The sequence below is a fragment of the Lissotriton helveticus genome, chromosome 4_1, assembly GCF_964261635.1.
Source record: "Lissotriton helveticus chromosome 4_1, aLisHel1.1, whole genome shotgun sequence".
NCBI classification, from domain to species: Eukaryota; Metazoa; Chordata; class Amphibia; order Caudata; family Salamandridae; genus Lissotriton; species Lissotriton helveticus.
In genome coordinates, this window is record NC_136063.1 from 1,604,052,367 (window position 1) to 1,604,070,437 (window position 18,071).

An 18,071-nucleotide genomic window follows, 5' to 3' on the forward strand; every position below is an offset into this window, starting at 1 on the left:
CCCTGCGCGCCTAAACGGTGCAGCTGCCCACTAATTGCTGGGCAGCTGGGAAACAAAATTGTGAGAGGGGCTCTCACTAGCCCCTAGAACAAATCTGCGCCCTCTGTTGGAGCCCCACAGGCTCTAGAACAACATGTGCAGTCAGGGAGCGCATTAGCGCTTTAAAATGAAATATGCCCCCAAACACTAGCGCCTAAAATAAGGCCAGGGGATAGCCACACAGGCTCTTTGGACAATAATGCCCCCGTGGTCGTGGGAGCCTCGAGGCTCTAAATACAAATGCCCCCAGGGAGCCTCGTGGGCTCTAGACAACGTTGGGACGACCCACTGCCATCCGGGGCCGCCCTAAATGCACCACCACGCTGTGCCCGTCCCCTGCACCAGCAGTAGCCCCTACGGAGCCCGCCCCAGCCTGTCTCACTCACCCGTTGCTCTGGCGGGGCTCCTCGCGGGCTCTCCGACGTGCGGCAGGGCAGCAGCTCCACGCTGCCTCCTCTTCTCTCGGCGTGTGGGCGTCGGTCCAGACTTCACCTGACACCGCGGGGCTCCCTCGGCACAGGGGAGCCCCGCAACAGGCCGCAACACTCCTCCTCTCTTCGCGGCGGGGGCAGCCAGCATCTCTAGTCTCCCTCTCCCTACGGGAGACCGGCAACCACGCCATGGCTTTCCCCAGGCAGGGGGAAGGGGAAGTGAGTCCCTCCCGGCCCCGCCCACAGTCAGGCGGGCACGGGCCGGACTTCCGGTTTTGCCGCGGCAGCGGCGGCTCTCTTTGTGGGGCTGCACCGAGGGGTGGGCACCCTCAGTGCACAAAATAAAAGTAGAAACGGGGTGAGCACCCGTTAGATAATTAAATAAACTGGGTGGCACCCGTCCATAAAAATATGCAATGAGCATCAAAGGGGCAGGAGCGCTTCCCTCTAAGGGAAAACGACAGCGCTCTTCCCAGGAGGGTAAAATAAAGCGCTCTCAAGGTGCTAGGGGCATAGACAAACCCACAGCACCATCCCTATCCCCAGCAGGGCCCCAGACATGACTCCCATAGCAAGGAGGGTCCCAGCACAAGCAGGACATCACAGGACAAGGCTTCCAGGGCCAGGAAGAAGGGTCCACAAAAAGTCCATTAGATATCCAGGGGCTGGGCAGGGCCCAGGGAGGCAAGCCTTCCCCTGGGCCCAAGCAGCAGCACGCCCCTGGCAGGATTCAAGTCAGAAACAAGAACATTTTGTAAGGGGACACAGCCCCTTTTTGTACAGTGAATTCCTTTGTCTAAAGGTGCAGGGTGGGGGAAAAACCAGGCGCAACTGGTTTGGGACCCCCTTGATGAGCTCAGCCACCCCTCCCATTCACTGGTCAGGCTAGGGTCATCAGTCGCACCACAGGGGGCGGAGCCAGTATTGTGTGGGGAAAGCCCAGCCCTATTCAGGACCCACGTGCACCCCTCCCCTCACATCAGCATGCTAATCTCAACACTCACCACTGGGCAGACCCATCCAGACTCCTGGAGCCAGGCTCCAGCCAATCACGTGTCAGCACACCCACTACACACGCACACCCATGTCTAGAAGTGGCACTTCCACACTAGACACATTCATGCCGCATACATCATTATGCAGCATTCAATCTCACGAGTTCGCACATACCAAATTCGACCCTGCACTCCCCACACATCAGGAACTACCATGGTCACACATATTCCCCATGCATTCCTATGGGAGGGCAGGTCACTCACCACACATACACAGAGAGCTCACGCACTTTACACTGTACCAGTGAAAAAGTGCGCAGAGGCCTAAAATCACCAACACCATGTTACAGAAACAGACTAGGAAAAAGCAAAAAGTTTCGGGGTGAACCTGCCAAAAAGGGCCAGGTCCAACATGTACCACTTAATGTCAAGGGGAGTTCCACAATAAACAAACTAAACAGCAGGGGTGCCAGCACACACCCCTGCCGTAAGCCATTCACTAATGGAATTTTCCTCGATAGGCTGCCTCGCCTGTCCAGGTTGACTTGGACCCAATTATCATTAAGAAACTTCATCTCAAGATCTACCAAACACCAGATATATTCCATTAATGAAGTTTGCACCAAAGTGTACCTCTGTTCACCCTGTCGAATGCCTCTAGGAAGTCAAACAAGCAGCAGCAAAGGCCACCTACCGACTCTATTGACTTCCTTGCTCCCCCTCACAGCATAAAACAATGGTCCATCGTTGAGTGCTTTGGTCTGAAGCCTCCTTGCTCGACAGGTATCAGTCTAGTGTCAAAAGCACAAGCAGCCAGATGTTTTAGTAATGTTTGCTCAAAGATTTTGGAGGGGATGTCGAGAAGAGAAATCTGACGATAATTATCGACTGATCCTTTTTGCATTTTTTATTAATGGGCTTTACTCTGGAGCCTTTCCATGAGTCTGGGAGGATGCCTGTGCAAGGTAACCTCTGAAAAAGGGTCCCCATTTTCTGCGATCTTTCTTAATTATCACAGATGGTAACCCATCCGGACCACCAGCCCTAGAGATCTTAAAATTACTTATTATTTGGGACAGCACTTGTGCTGTCTGTGTGCAGGCAATCACTCCTGCCTCCATTTCAGAGCTGGCCACAAACAAGTTCTCAGAGTTTCCCCACTGTATAGTGATAAAATAGGCAAGGGTATAAGCAGTGCATGGCGAGGGTGCGAGTGATAGTTACCTGACATAACTGGTGAATCTCAGGGATATTTTTTTTATTTAAAATGATATGTTTAAACTAATATTTCCAACTACCTAGAACACCACTCTAACCTTTTTTTCAGTGAATTTCTGAGGTTTATTTTTAATGCAAAGTAAGATCTTGTTACTATACCTATTTACATCATAACTTCAACCTTTGTATTTTTCAGTGAATTTCATTTCTTTTTACATTAAGCATTATTTAATTACCATGCATAACTATGGCAATCTCCCACCTGCAGCCAGGCCATGCATTCACACGCTGCAGGCAGGCAACCCCTGCAGTGACCTGCCTTTGGGCACGACCAGCATGGGGTTGGCTGCAGGCCCGGCTCTGCACCCAACACTCCATTTCCAAGTAAGGCCTCGTGGTAGATCATAACTCTGCATCCTTGTGAACTTATCGATCCGATTAAGCTCACCGCAGCGTTTCACTTTCATTACTTTTCTTCCACCCAGATTGGACGCAGGAAGTGCCTCCCCCCCAGAGCCCTGATTCTGCTCATTACCCAGTAGCATTGTAAATATATGTGTATTCTTTTATATTTTTAATAGTTCTAACCTTATTTTTAACCCTTTCTTCCTCTAAAACTCCTTCAGGTAGCACTTTCAGACCGCAACACTAGCGGTTTTAAAACGCATAATTTCATGGCAGTCTCGGGTGTCTTAAATGTGTCACTCTGATGCATGCCACCATTAATGCACGTAGCGCGCCACGGACCGCTGGGTTTCCTCCCCAGCAGCCCCTCAGCAAGCACAGGTGCCACAACCACCGGTGTACACTCAGCACACCAGCAATATAACATCTATAGTATACTGATCACAAATCTACTGTGCATAGTCTTTGGCGTACAACACTCTACTAACGCCATTAAGCAAGCATAAACATCTATGCTACCTCCGTTGCGACTGGCATGCAACACAGTATCTATGCATGCCCTCTCGCATGAGTCCTCTCATAGTGACTTTCCAAGGCCGGCATAAATGACAATTGCATAACGCTGATATGAATGTCTAAGATTGCATTTTATGTTGCAAAAAATATATATGTGTTTTGTATTGTCTTCTTTCTCCCACAGGATTTTCTTGCTACTCCAGAGTACCAGTGAGTACGCAGTTCCTTTCGTTTTCCACACACCTTAGCACGTGTGTAGGGATTACACCTATTTTTCCTCACGTGGCACCAGCTTTGCCACTCACTGTCTCACTTTTCTGGTCCTGAAGAAAGCCCCAGCAATCTTAGAGGGGGCTGAAACATGTAGACCGCCACACATAGCCAACTCATAGGAATATTACTCCTTCAGGAGTTGCACCACACATATTTTAAACGATACCCTGGGCCGCCAACATTAAAATACAAAGGCAAGGATTCCCCGAGGTAATTTTAACTATCACTAACATCACATCACACTGTTGCACCAACACCCGCTCCGCTGTAAACCAGGCGTCGCAGCACAACCAGGTAGCATTCGGCCGCCTGGTTGGGACCCCGATGATCAAGCATGACACAAACCAGGTTGGTGTGTGAGGGGTCTTTTAATAGTACCTAGTGGGTCCTATTTCCAGGCCACAAAAACAGTGACTAGATTAATTACCTTCACATAGTGGGCCTGTCCACATTGTTTAAACATACTAAGTATCTGGGGATCAGGACGCGTCCTACCCTTGCTCTCTCATTGATTTATTAAGATTTTCTGATGCCAGGGGACTCTTGCAGGAGCAGGGAAGCTCGCTGGATTGAGCCCCCCCCAAAAATGTTTTTGAGTGATTCTTGTTGTGCTTGCAAAAGTTTTGGGACAATCCGTCAAGCGGGGCCTGAGAAAAGGGGAAGGGGTATAAAAAGTGCTTTTCCAATGTTAATTCCCATATGGATTTTGAAGAGGACTACAGCCCAAACCTCTGGAGGGAATTTCCACAAATTTGGCAGAAAGGTAGGTCTTAGTCCAGAAAAGGTGCTTTTGGATATTTGGTGTAAATCCGTTCAGTAGTTCTGCAGATATTAAATGAAATCCAAATTTGTATATCTTGAGGCGCAAAGGCTCTGTGAACCCTTACAATCTCGTTCTGAGATCTGATTGACTGTCAACACTGCAGCCAGGAACTGGTGGCAGCCATCTTGAGACTAATTTGAGTCTCTTTATAAATGTTTAAAAAAGAAAAGAGGGCAGGGCAGCAATACCCTGACACCCTTGCTCTTGTCATGGACTCCCACTGGGACCCAGAGACAAAAAGCATTTTGTTGTTCATGACCGATCCACAACTCCGGCGGAAAAAAACCCAACAAAACCAAGATGAGATTCACGAGTGATGTCACTGACCGTGTCATGAGTGATGCAATATGTGAGGTCGTAAGCAGTGCCTTGCAGAGGCAAGAGTTATAGTTAGGTCAGCTAGCTATAACTGCTGAATTTCACTGGTTTTGAAACCTGAGCCTATCTATAACGTACCTGTAACCTTTTTTTTTTTTCAGTGAATTTCCAAGTTTTTTAAAAATTCCATTTCCTAATTATAACATCCTTGTAGCCTTTGTATTTTCCAGTGAATTTCTAAGGTTTTCTAAATGCTAATTACTAACTATAACATCTCTGTAACCTTTGGCTTTTTCACTGAATTTCTATGTTTTTTTCATGTAGTAGCCGCGTTTGCAGAGTGGTGGAGAAAGAGGGCGTGGCCACCAATCAACTCTCAGGAATCCCGCTGTGTAGGACTTACTGGAGGTAACAGGAGGTGTAGTTCGCCCCAAAGGACTCTCAGGAATAGAGTGGATTTTATTCTCCAACCAGTAGTGCTCTAGGAGGTGCGTTTGCAGAGTGATGGATTAAGGGGGCAGGGCCTCCGGGGACTTGGCAGTCCTGCATTTTATTTACATTTTTTATGGGAGGGGGGCTGCGTGGCCACCTACCCTCGGTGAATTTGGATCCGAAGTACACCATCAGCTGGACTAGGCATTTTTTTTAATGGGGGAGTGGGCCAGGAGGCCCCCCTCCCTGAGCCGATTTCGGCCCTGAGACCCTACTGCCCTGGGGCCCAGAATTTTTTTAAAAAGTGCTTTTTATATTGCAGGAGGGAGCTGACATGCTCCCTTCCTGGGCTGATTTTGGCCCGTGGACCCTCCCTGGCCGATTTCAGCACTGGAGAGCCCATATCCCCTGGGGCTTGGCCTCTGGTGTGGGTGCCCTGGCCCCACCCAGGGCACCCCCTTAGAAGTGTTGAGACCACAGAGTGTGCCTCAAGGCTCCCACGGTCCCTGTGAGCTCCCCAACTCCTGTGGGAGCTGGCATTGCTTTGACAGAGAGAGAGTGGTAACAAGCAGCTCCTTCTATGTCAAAGCAATTGTACTCCACTTTGGGCAAGTGAGAGCAAAATGCTCTTGCTTGCTTAAAGTGGAGCACAGCCATAGCAAACGTCTATGTCCTGGAGGTGGGGACCCTAGGACATAGCAGGGGCCAGTCCTGGAGAATGGCGGTCCCCAGGGCCATCTTTGGCTCCAAGAGGGGGCTGTGCAGCCCCCCTCCAATCTTTACTTTAACCCCGGGGAAGTGGTAGTCCCTTGGGCCCGGGGTCTGCAATGGACCCCCTCCATTATATTATTTGAGCCCCAGGGAGATGACGGTCCCTGGGGTGGGGCTGCACAGGCAGCCCACACTTCTATGGTTATTACCCCAGGGAGGTGGCTGTGGGAGGGGGTGTGCAAGCCCTCTGCAGTCCTATAGTTCATTGCCTCAGGGAGGTGGCAGTCCACGGGGCAGCTGGGAGGAGCGCCCAGGCCCCTTGCATTCATATAGCTCATTGCCCCAGGGGAGGTGGCAGTCCCAGAGCTGCGAAGGGCTGTGTGGCTTGCCTATACTATTATATATGCCCCCAGGACTTTGCCCACCCGGGGACTTTTTTAAACACAAGTGCAGCAGCCCACACTTGTGTTTTTTTTACGTTTTACCACAAATTAGTCCCGACCTCACGGTAACATTTTTAAATAAAATGCTGGAAGACATGGGTTGGGAGTCAAGGTGTTCCTATCCTGCCCCATTTTCTTCATTTTAACTTTTATTTATTGGGACTCGGTGAAGTTGAGCCCAAAGATGGCTGCCAACACTTCCTGGTTGAAGTGTTTGCAGCCAATCAGAGCTGGGCAATTCCCTGCACAAGATCGTCTTTTTTCCGAAGGCTTCACAAGCACAGATATCACTAACTTTTTCTTCTTAGATTTCCCACCATTTACTGAATGGATTTGCACCAAATAACAAAAAATCACAATCTGCATAACAACATCTACCTTTCTGATGAATTTGGTGTTATTCCGTCCAACAGTTCGAGCTGTAGGTTTGACTACGCATCCTATGGGAATTAACATGGGAAAAACACTTTTTTTCAGCCCCCTTTTTCTGGGACGCTCACTTGACGGATCACCCTTAAACTTCCCATGCGCAACAAGACGAACAATGACACATTTTTTTGGAAAGGTTTGTGATATTTAGATATCTATACACAACCAGCTCTGCAAAGATTTGTTTTGGTCTGAGAGTTGAATGCACACGATCTTTTAACATTAATAAAGGGGTTCGTCAAGGGGGCTCCCTGCTCCTCTTTTTTTCAAATTATACATTAAAAGCTTGGATAGCATTCTTGCTGATACATGTACGGATTTGCCCCAAATTGGGCACCAGCCTATACCAGTTCTGCTTTATGCGGACGATGTGGTGCTCATGGCCCGCACCCTATTGGCCTTTCAGCGTCTCCTCGATACATTTGTACCTTTCATGGAGAATCTGGGGCTACTATTTAACATAACTAAAACCTTTGTCATGAAAGCAGGCCGAAGAACATCTAAGTGGTGCAACATTCTAATAAGAAAAGCCATTCTACCACAAAGCCCTCTTTTTCGTATTTGGGGATTTTATTTTATTGTGAAGGGAATTGGAGAAGCGCTGTAAGCTCCAGAATGTTGTAATTTGTCAGTTCAATCACAGCCCTGTGTAATTTTTCCAGAAAATTGGGCTGTAAACAACCCAAAGAAATGCTACCCATCTATAACGGTAAATGTTGACCAATTGCAATGTATGGTTCTGAGCTGTAGAGGTATGTAAATGTTAAATCATTACAGCTGGTGGAAAATGCTTTTTTTAAAAACCTTCTTGCGCTCCCTAACAGTTGTTCTAATGTTGTATGCCACTAAGAACTGGGTGCAACATACTCAGCAGATCTGATAAAGGTCCAGCCAGTTCTTCTCTGGCACATGATCTGGACTTCAGATTATATGGAATTTAATCGTGCCATTGAAAAGGACTGCTGCGGCTCGGAGCTTGCCCAAAAAATACCATGGTTAAAGTTTATTAAGAAATTCATGTTTGATATTAGCCATCCTGAATATGAACCAGACTTCGCTAAAGATAGAGTGTTTAAACTTACTAGAGGATCTGAGACTGTATGTGGAATTGGTCAAACCAACTGTATAACACAATCAAATGGTTTTGACCAGTTTTTCGATGCAACCTTATTTAACCAATGTTCCTAATGCTCAGCATAGATTTGTCATGAAGCGTTTTAGGCTTGATATCTTTCACTGTTTGATGAGCTTCCCAAATATTAACGACTGGTCATGTGAGCTATATGTCCTTGCGATAAAATGTCTAAAAAATCGGCAATGCACATACTGTTTTTTTGTAAATTCCTCACAGATCTCTGGAATTCTTTTATTGAGCCTTTATTGAAATCTTTACATTTTAAGCAATGTAGGCCGGCGTTTCTGTATCTGCAATTACTTCCAAAATTTTACAAATGCATGGTATTAGCAAGATTTTTAAGGTCCGCTACTTTTAGGAGAAAGTCACTACCTGCTGTATGCTAAATTGTGACTGTATTTTAAGTGCTTCTGTTATTAAACTTTTCTTTGATAATTGTTATGTATTGCTTGCTATGCATACTTTTATGATAACATTTGTGAATCTAATAAAGGTGATTTGATTATAAATATAGATATATAGATACGTATAAGGGGAGATATATATCCAAACTTCCACAGCCTGCATCCACAACAAAACAGCTCTCCTGGTGGTGTTCTGAAATTGCATTATTTCAGTTCAGCAAGTATCACATACATGGCCATTACACCATCAGATGCATTTTGACTTGTTCAGCCTTTCTCACGACTGCGAATGTGTTTCCCATTATTAGATCAGACGCCGACCATATTGTGCACCTACCCACCATTCGTCTTTGGTTTAAGGGCCTATTTGTGTCTGATGATTATTTTTGTGCATTCACACTTACTACTGTATGACAGTTATATTGTATGTATATTCTTAGTTTTGGATGTGTAACTTTTATTATTACATTCATTTATTCCAATAAGGATAAGCATGTTATTATAGAATTAGTTACATTGCATTTATAATATGGTAGAAGAATTCCTATGAGTTAACTACCACTCCCACGCCTCTGAGCCAATGAAGCGTTAAACTCTCCAAGCCATTGCCCCATATGCTCAAATCCTCCCTGACATGCACATTGAGGTGTATCCTTCGATGTCTGGGCTTCAAGTAAGATATTGACTGTCCAATAACTCCTGTGAAAGGGCAGCCCATAGAAATGATGTGAAGCCCAAAATTAAGCTGCATGATAAATACTTGCAGTAGCTGCTATTAGAAGCCCCATACTATCATTTTATATAGAAGCAAATGGCGACCACCCGCCTTCATGTCAAGTTAACAGGTCTATGTGTGCAATTACACAATTGATAACCATTTATATCATTAATCATTTATACAGTGCGCAACGCAAAGTACATTTCTTTGGGACCCGGCAGAACCAATTTTAACAACATTCGAATGATGAGACGTTGAGTTGGATATTCCAAGGATTCAAACTCATGCCATGCACAGGTTACTTGCAGCTGTTTGAAACTGAAGGCCAACAAAGCAAGCTATTATTCATTTATGTTGCAAGACTGAGATCAGACGTTAAACACAGATCTCATCAACAACTGAAAAACTACCTGAGCTATTTGACCCGTATAATACCTTGAAAGTTTCTGAATACACGTAGAGCTTCATTTAAAGTTTGTGAGACGGGTTACTCTTTTGCAACATGACGTCTGTTTTTATTACAGGTGTCATAGTATAAAATGCACTTGAGACAGGATATCAGTCAGGTTGTGATGAAGTAATCAGTCTGCCACACTCTAAATGAGACCTTGAGATTTCTTCAGCATGTGGTTTAGGCCCCCAAGATATCTTACAATGCATTATCTTGTAAGCAGTTAAGTAAGCCAGACCAGCTCCCCCTTACCATGGACTGGTGCTCCAATTAGTCCAAGGCCCTTTCGGACCTGCCCTCGCCTGTCGAGAGGGCCAGTCAAGCTGCGCTCTGCCTCTTTCCCTCTCCTTCTGCATTCACTCTGCTCTCATTCACTCCTTCACACTCTCACTTTTGCACTCTGAATTCTGTGCTCTATTATGCTTGGCACATGTACCCATTTTGTCATTTGTGCCCATTTCCCTTCCCTGGCTCTTTGTGCCTTTCTGCTTGGCGCCCGTTTGTCTTTTGCACTCACTTGTCTACTGGGGCCGTTGGTCTGCCTTCTTGGCTCTTGGGCTCTTTTGTCCTTCTTTGCTTTGGTGCCCCTTTTTTGTTTGTGTTTATATTTTGTGTTTGTTTGTCTTTTGTGACTGTTTCATTGCTCAGTTTTCCGTGCCCATTTGTGTGCTCTATCTCAGTTTTTGTGTCTGTATTTGTGCCTGTCTCTGTTGCCTTTCTGCTCGTTTTGCTTTTGATCCTGTTGTCTCCCTGTCTTCTCCCCTCGCTGCAGTCCTCCCATGTGTTCCCCCTCCAGCGCTTTTCCCGCCACCCTCCTCTGCCCTCTCCTTAACTGTTTTCCTGCTGCTGTTTCTCTCCCTAGCAATGCCCCCATGCTTCTCCCCCTCCTAGGATCTGCTTAATGGTAGCTGCTGCACAACTGTGTGAGTGGGCAAGTTGCTGGCGTGCCAAAGGCACATCAAAGACAAGCCCATCTGAGCCCATTCATGCCTGGACCTTGTCCAGTGTCAAAGACCCTGGTTCATCCATCCACGACTGCTAAACTTCCACTGTCTTGCCAGCACTCAACACTGACACTGTAACAACTGCTACCCTAGCTCAGCCCCACATCGCACAGCATGACCTTTCTCATGTGCTCACTGTCGCTTCTCTTGCAGCAGCTCCCCTACGCCACCCTCCGCACACACCTCAACCCACAATACCTACATGCTCTCCAACACTAGATCTCTCTGCAAACACACCACTGAGATCTGGGACCTCATCGACAAACACTCCCTACACATCGTCCTTCTCACCAAAACCTGACTCAGCTGTCATCCACCCCTGCCCTCTCAGTAGCCATCCCCCCTGGCTACATGATTGCCCAACGTGACAGGCTCCACAAACCTGGAAGCGGCCTCGCAATCATCCACAAAGACACCATCACCTGTATTACCTCAACGAACAAACCAACAACGTTCATGGAACACTTGTACTTCCAACTGCATCGCAGCCACTCCACAACCATCTCAGGCACCCATGCTTGTTGACCGCCAGGACCCCGCACTACCTTCAGCAACCTCCTCACCGACTTCATAAGTCCTAATGACATTGGACCAACAGCTACCTCCTGCTCAGTGGCCTCAATATTCACCTCGATGACCAATGGATCGCAACACCAACAACCTCCTTGAAGAGCGCTATAGATCGGACTCACACAGCTTATACAAAGCCTATCTCGCATCACCAGACACACACTCAACCCAGTCTTCACAGCCAGCAACAAGGTTACCTTCAGCCACATCATCCCACTCACATGGACAACTCCATTGAACACTTTTATATCAACGTAGCCCACGGTAGCAAACCAAAACCAACCATCAAGTTTAGCTGCAACTGGAACAACATTGCAGAAGAAGACTGGGCCCACACCCCGAGATCCAACCAGACTATCCCCACCGATGACCTATAGAATGACCTATCCACCTTTAACAATGGTATCTGATACTGTGCCAACACTCTGGCCCCTATGAAGAAGATTAGACATCCACGAACTCGCTCTCAAGCATGCTGGTACACGCAAGACCTAAGAGACTCCAATCGCTATTGCAAAAAACTGGCAAGAAGATGGAGAACCAGCTGAGATAACACCTCCAGAGACACCTACAAATTGGCACTCAGAAGGTATCACACATAGATCAAAGAAGCCAGGTAAGCAGCCCTCGTGCTCAGACTCTAATCCTGCTCCAACTCTGGCAAAAAACTCTTCAACATCGTCAAATAATTCATCAACCCAACTGTAGCCTCTCACATCATCATCCCCCCATAGATCCTCTGAAATGACATTTCTGACTTTTTCCACAACAAAATACTTAAGATCTGCATCATCTTCACACACCAACCCACTGTAGAGGACATCATCACGCAACCCCACCACCACCACCAGGAGCATCCACCTCCTATCAAACTGGAGCCCCCTCAACACATATGAGACCACCAGAATCATGCGGACAATCCACTCAGGGTCTGCCACAAACTCCTGCCCTCACAATATGGGAAGCACAACAGCACCAACTTCACCACCATCATCAACTCCTTCACCTTCAGCAGAAACTTCCCAGACAGCTGGAAACAGGCATAGGTCACAGCTCTCCTGAAGACAACCTCTGTCAACCCGAAAGATCTCAGCAACTACAGGCACATCTTGCTCCTGCTGTTCCCTGCCAAAGTCCTAGAAAAAGAGATCAACAAGCAGCTCTCCACCTATCTTGAACAGCACCACCTCCTGGACCCCACCAGTCAGGGTTCTGTGGCAACCACAGCATGGAAACAGCCCTCCTGGCAGCAAAAGATGACATCCAGTTCATCATGGAGAGAGGAGAAACCTCTGCTCTCATCCTACTCAACCTCTTGGTGGCATTCAACACCGTCTCCCAGGACACCCTCATCACCAGACTCCAGGACTCAGGAATTCAAGAGCATGCCATGAGATGGATCATCTCCTTCCCCTCAAAAAGGACACAAGGAGTCAGACTCTCCACTTTCACCTCCGAACAGAAGAAACTTGCCTGCAGAGTACTCTAGGGCTTCTGCCTCTGCCCAGCCCTGTTCAACGTGTGCATGGCACCTCTCGCCCGCATCATAAGAACCCTTGGTGTCAACATTGTCTCCTACGCTGATGACACTTAGCTCATCCTGTCCTGGATCGACACAAACAAAACCACCAGGACCAACTTCACCGTCTGCATCTCCAACATGGCCAGCTGGATGAGAAAGAACTGCCTCAAATTAAACATGGACAAAAAGCAGATCCTGACGTTTGGAAGAAAGAGCTGCCCCTGGAACTCTTCCTGGTGGCCACCCATCCTGGATCCCATGCCCACCCCAACAGACCATACCAGAAACCTCAACATCATCCTTGATGACAAATTCATGATGAACAAACAGTCAACCCTGTGATCGCAACTTGCTGCCACATCTTCAGAATGCTTTGAAAGATTTTCAAGTGTATCCCCATGCACACAAGATGCAAGGTCACCGACGCCCTCATCACCAGCAGACTCAACTGAGGCAACGCACAGTGCATCGACATCTCCAACCAACTCATGCAAAGACTCCAGACCATCTAAAACACCACTTTTAGACTCATCCTAGACGTCCCCGCAAAGGTTCATATCACTCCCTAACTCAATGAACAACACTAGCTACCCATGCAGAAACATTGCAAATTCAAGCTTCTCCTCCACGCCTACAAAGCCCTCCACAACACAGGACCAGCGTACCTCAATGATCGGCTCCAGCTCTGGCAACCCTCCAGGCAGATACGCTCTACCTCTCTCTCCCTAGCATGAATCCGCCCATCCACAGAAGCAAGACAGAAGGGCGCACTTTCTCCTTCATCACCTCCACAAACTGGAACAAACTTCCTGAACACATCCAGACTCCCATTCTACTTCTCCACTTCCGAACGAAACTGAAGGCCTGGCTATTTTAAGTAGGAGCAGTGCCAGTCCTACACTCCTGCTCCAGCACCTGGATACCCTCACGTTGATAAGCTTGACTGTACAAATCCACATAACATAGCATAGCATAGCATTGCATAACATAACATAACATAACATACCACTTTCCTAACTTTTTTGTTGTCACTTTGGCAACTTCATTTGTCAGAATAATACATTTGCAACCCCAAAAGGCATATTTTTATTTACTATACTATAATCATGACACCACTCATCTTCACCATGTCTTTGCTCTTACTGACACAACCCCTTTTCTCACCGTCCACCATTTCTGCTACTTCCAAATTTGTGAACTCAAAAGATTAAATGTTCTCATTTCCAGCACTGCTAATATCTACCTCTGTATGTTTTTCAATAGGTTGAATATTACTGACGTACGTTTAATGTGCCAAACTACAACGGATCCCTTGCACTGCACATGAACTAATTCTGATTTCAGTGTGTCAGTTTGTGTTATTCGTACCAAGGGTAAATGCAAAAACGTGTTCATGCTTTTTAGAGATTATAAACAGAATACAGTGCGTAATGCGATATAAACCCCAGATTTTGACTTCCCTGTTTAGTATTTACATCAATTATTTTAGTGGTAGTACAAAAGCATTATATCGCAGGACACTGAAATGATAATGATCCTGCTCTTTTTTTCCAGTGTCTTATGGTACATCTAAGTCAGTACATATAAAAATTTCAGGATGCATTTAAGATAATTCACTTAGATTTAATACAATTAAAAGTATTATTAAATTCAGTCAAAGGTAAGTCCATGATTTTTCTCCAATACCGCAAAAAGCTTAAGTCTGGATGAGTTTAAAATAATAACACTGTAAGGAAATAGAATATGATTGAATAAGTAGAATCATGCAAACATTTTAGATAGTGGCTGGACATTGAACCAAACTTAAATCATCATGTCCATTACTTATTAAAGAAAAGGAAACCAATTAAGGATATTTATAGGCAAGTCTTGCCATCCCCTCAGATGCAGGAAAGTGGATTGATTTTGAAGTTTTTTCTCTGTACTTATACTAAGAAAGTACAACGGAGAACAATGTTCAAATATAAGAAGCGCGAAACATGGTTGTTTCTTCTAACCAAGGCATATGATTTGCCTGCAATTTAAAGTGTCACAACCACGTACCTGTGTTAAAGTACACACAAGTTTCCTTAGTTCATAGCTTTCTTTCTCTGTTGGCCAGTTGATGTTGGTAAACAGGGGGTGTTAGGATGCAGCCCCACCAACACACACAGCACCAAAGACCACGCCCCACTGCAAGCTATTCTGATGGTAGGGAAATAGAAATTATTTGTAAGGCGGTCATAACCTTTATCACACACGCAACATCAGGGCCTAGTCACAAAGGAATTTTGGAGTACATAAAGTAGTACTTTATTAGGCACTTTTACATTCCTCTGTGAATTGGTGCTTGCACATCTAAAAGGAGAATGCATGAGCATATTCAGGGAAATAGAATATAGAATTAGTACAAATGAAAGGACTGCACCCTAGTAAAAGGAAATTGAAAGTTTCAAGGTCAATTTACTTACAATACATACTGTACTCAGAATGTTTCTGTGAATCCACTCCTGGGTATCTAAGCACCTGGGCCTCCATGGATGGGCACCTCAGCTCCACTCCTCTCATGCACCTACAATCCATACAAGACAAACTATGTATGTCTTGGACAGTGCAGTGACAATAATCTTACTGTTAGAAATGATCATCTTTTGTGTGGCACTCCCTCCGTATTTTTGCCTTATTTTACTAGACCTGTTTTTCTTGGCTATAGGACTTGCCACACTTTACTCCTATTAACCAGTGCTAAACTGCTTGTACTCTTTCTTGAAATATGGTAAAATTGACATATTCACAAATGGCACATTTAATGTACTTATAAGTCCCTAGTACATGGTACTATATGTGCCCAGGAACTGTAAATGTAATGCTACTGGTGGGCTGCAGCACTCATTGTGCCAGCCAATAAAGTAGCACTGTAAACATGCCTCTAGGCCTGCCCTTGTACCCCGGTTACGCAATTTTAAACTGCCTTTCTTTTCGAACTGGCAAAATAAACCTTTTGTCAGGTCTAAACCTTCTTTTCAAGACTTAAAGGTCATACCTAAGGGAGGTCCTAAATGTCCATAGGGCAGTGTGCATAGCTTTTAAAAATTAAGAAATGTATTAATGTTTTACATGTCCTGGCAGTGAAAAGCCCTCAAAGTAGTATTTCACTGTAGCGAGACTGGCTCTCCCATAGGAAAACATTAGGTTAAATTATAACAATTTATAATCCTTGAGCTAGAACATGATTCAATGACCCATATTAATAGTCATTAAAAAAAACAACTTAATGATCAAGTCAGATTTTATGTTACTATTTCAGAAATTACACTTTTAGAAAATTGTCATTTCTATCCTAAGCCAAAAGGGCCGTTCTGCCAGTGTCTAGTGCCACCTGACTGCTGAGTTGCTCTTGTGTGGTGACATGTGGATTGCTCCAGACAGTGGGCAAAATGCTTGATTGTGGAGAGGTGTTTTTCCTCTATGAGCATGACAACCTGGGGGACTGTGCCCAGCTCCTTCCTGAGCTTCAAGGAATGCCTATCCTGTCAGACATAGCTCCCACCTAGGCCTGCCTCCCCTTATCTTCAAATCAGCTTGGCACCAAACTCAGTGGGGAGCTGCCCCAGAACTAGAGTGACCACAAGGGATGGTTTGCCCATTTCCATAGTCACACCTCTGGGTGGGCAGAGGGATCTCACACAAGGACAAGAAGGGTTATGCCATCTTGGTTTTAGGGAAAGAGGGGAACTGTGGGAGAGCTTACAGTAAAACACACAGGAAGTGCTGCAGAGTGGGTAGTGTTACCCCTGGGAGCATTTTCCCCAGTGGTTATGGAATGGACAGGAGTTTTCCCAATCACAGCCAGGCATTGGGCACACATATAGCAATCGCAGTACCCTTCTCAGAACACTCCTTGACCTGAGGAGAACCAGATGAAGTACTGCCCTGCTGTCTGAAGAACCTGAATGGAGACTGATGCCAGTACTTTAGACATGACTGCGAGAACAGTTAACTGACATCCTATTTGAGCTACACGGTCCAAACAAGCTTCCAGATGACTTTCCCTGTAACTGCACAGCTGACCAGTACCAACTGGACCTGCCCTTAATCCTGTTGCTGGTCTCTGTTGGTGTGGGTCCTAACCCCCACTTGGTGCCCCCCAGGTCCTGGACCCTTTGCTGGTGTCAAAGTGTAGTCCTCCTGTCCCCAACCTGCAAGGAGTGGGACTTAGAAACTTGTTTGCCAACTTTCTACACAGAGAACCATCAGAGACCGGGACCACCGTCAAAGCTGCAGACTTCAAATCATGGTTGGCCTCAGCTTTCTGGTTTTTGAACTGAAGAAATTCTGACTTTCAGTAAAGTTTTAAACTGCAAACATAGATGGCATCATCAGGACTGATGCCAAAAAGCAACCCTTCAATGGCAAAACCTTGCTTTGTGCCCAATCAGCTGAGGGTAGCCACCCTGCCCCGCTTGCCCTTTGGCTGCACGCTGAGCAAAAAAAGTTGCACAACCTGGGGATGGCAGAAGCTGAAACGTTGTAGTGGAAATATATTTTTGTTCTTTGGTGAGTCCATCTGTTTTGAGTCACCTCTTTCTTGGATACTATATTTCTTAGTGACTCATTTTATCTTTTTGGATCCATATGTTTTCCCTGGCTGGCTGTTGATTTCTTATGATCTTTCATCTTCAAGTACAAATATATTCACTGAAAAAAACCAAAGGCTACAGGGATGTCATGGTTAGACTCAGATTTCACTCGTACAAAACCAGTGAAATGCAGCAGTTATAGTTACCTGAACTAACTATAACCTACGTCTCACAATGCACTGCTTATGACCTCAAATATTACACTGACATGGTCAGTGACATCACTGATGACATCTCTAATGACATCACTGATGACATCATCCAGTGGGTGGAAGTGCTTTCCAAATGTTTCTGAGACTTAAAGATAAATAATAAGTTACAGCGTAAGTTAAATTAATATTCTTTCTCAACTAGTAATGAGAGATACTGTTTCTAATTTATGTCATTTGATTGGGTATATGGCTGTCTATCTCAGTGTGGGAGTGGGTGTCTGCCTGCTGTATATGCTTTAGTGGGGGATGTGAGTGGATGTTTAGGTGAATAAGGGTATGTGTGAGTATGTGTGACTGTGTAATTGGCTATATGGGTGACTGAGTGGCTGTGTGAGTGGCTCTATGGGTGAGTGTGCTAATGGATGTATGGGTAAGTGAGTATGTGTGAGTGGCTGTTTTGCAC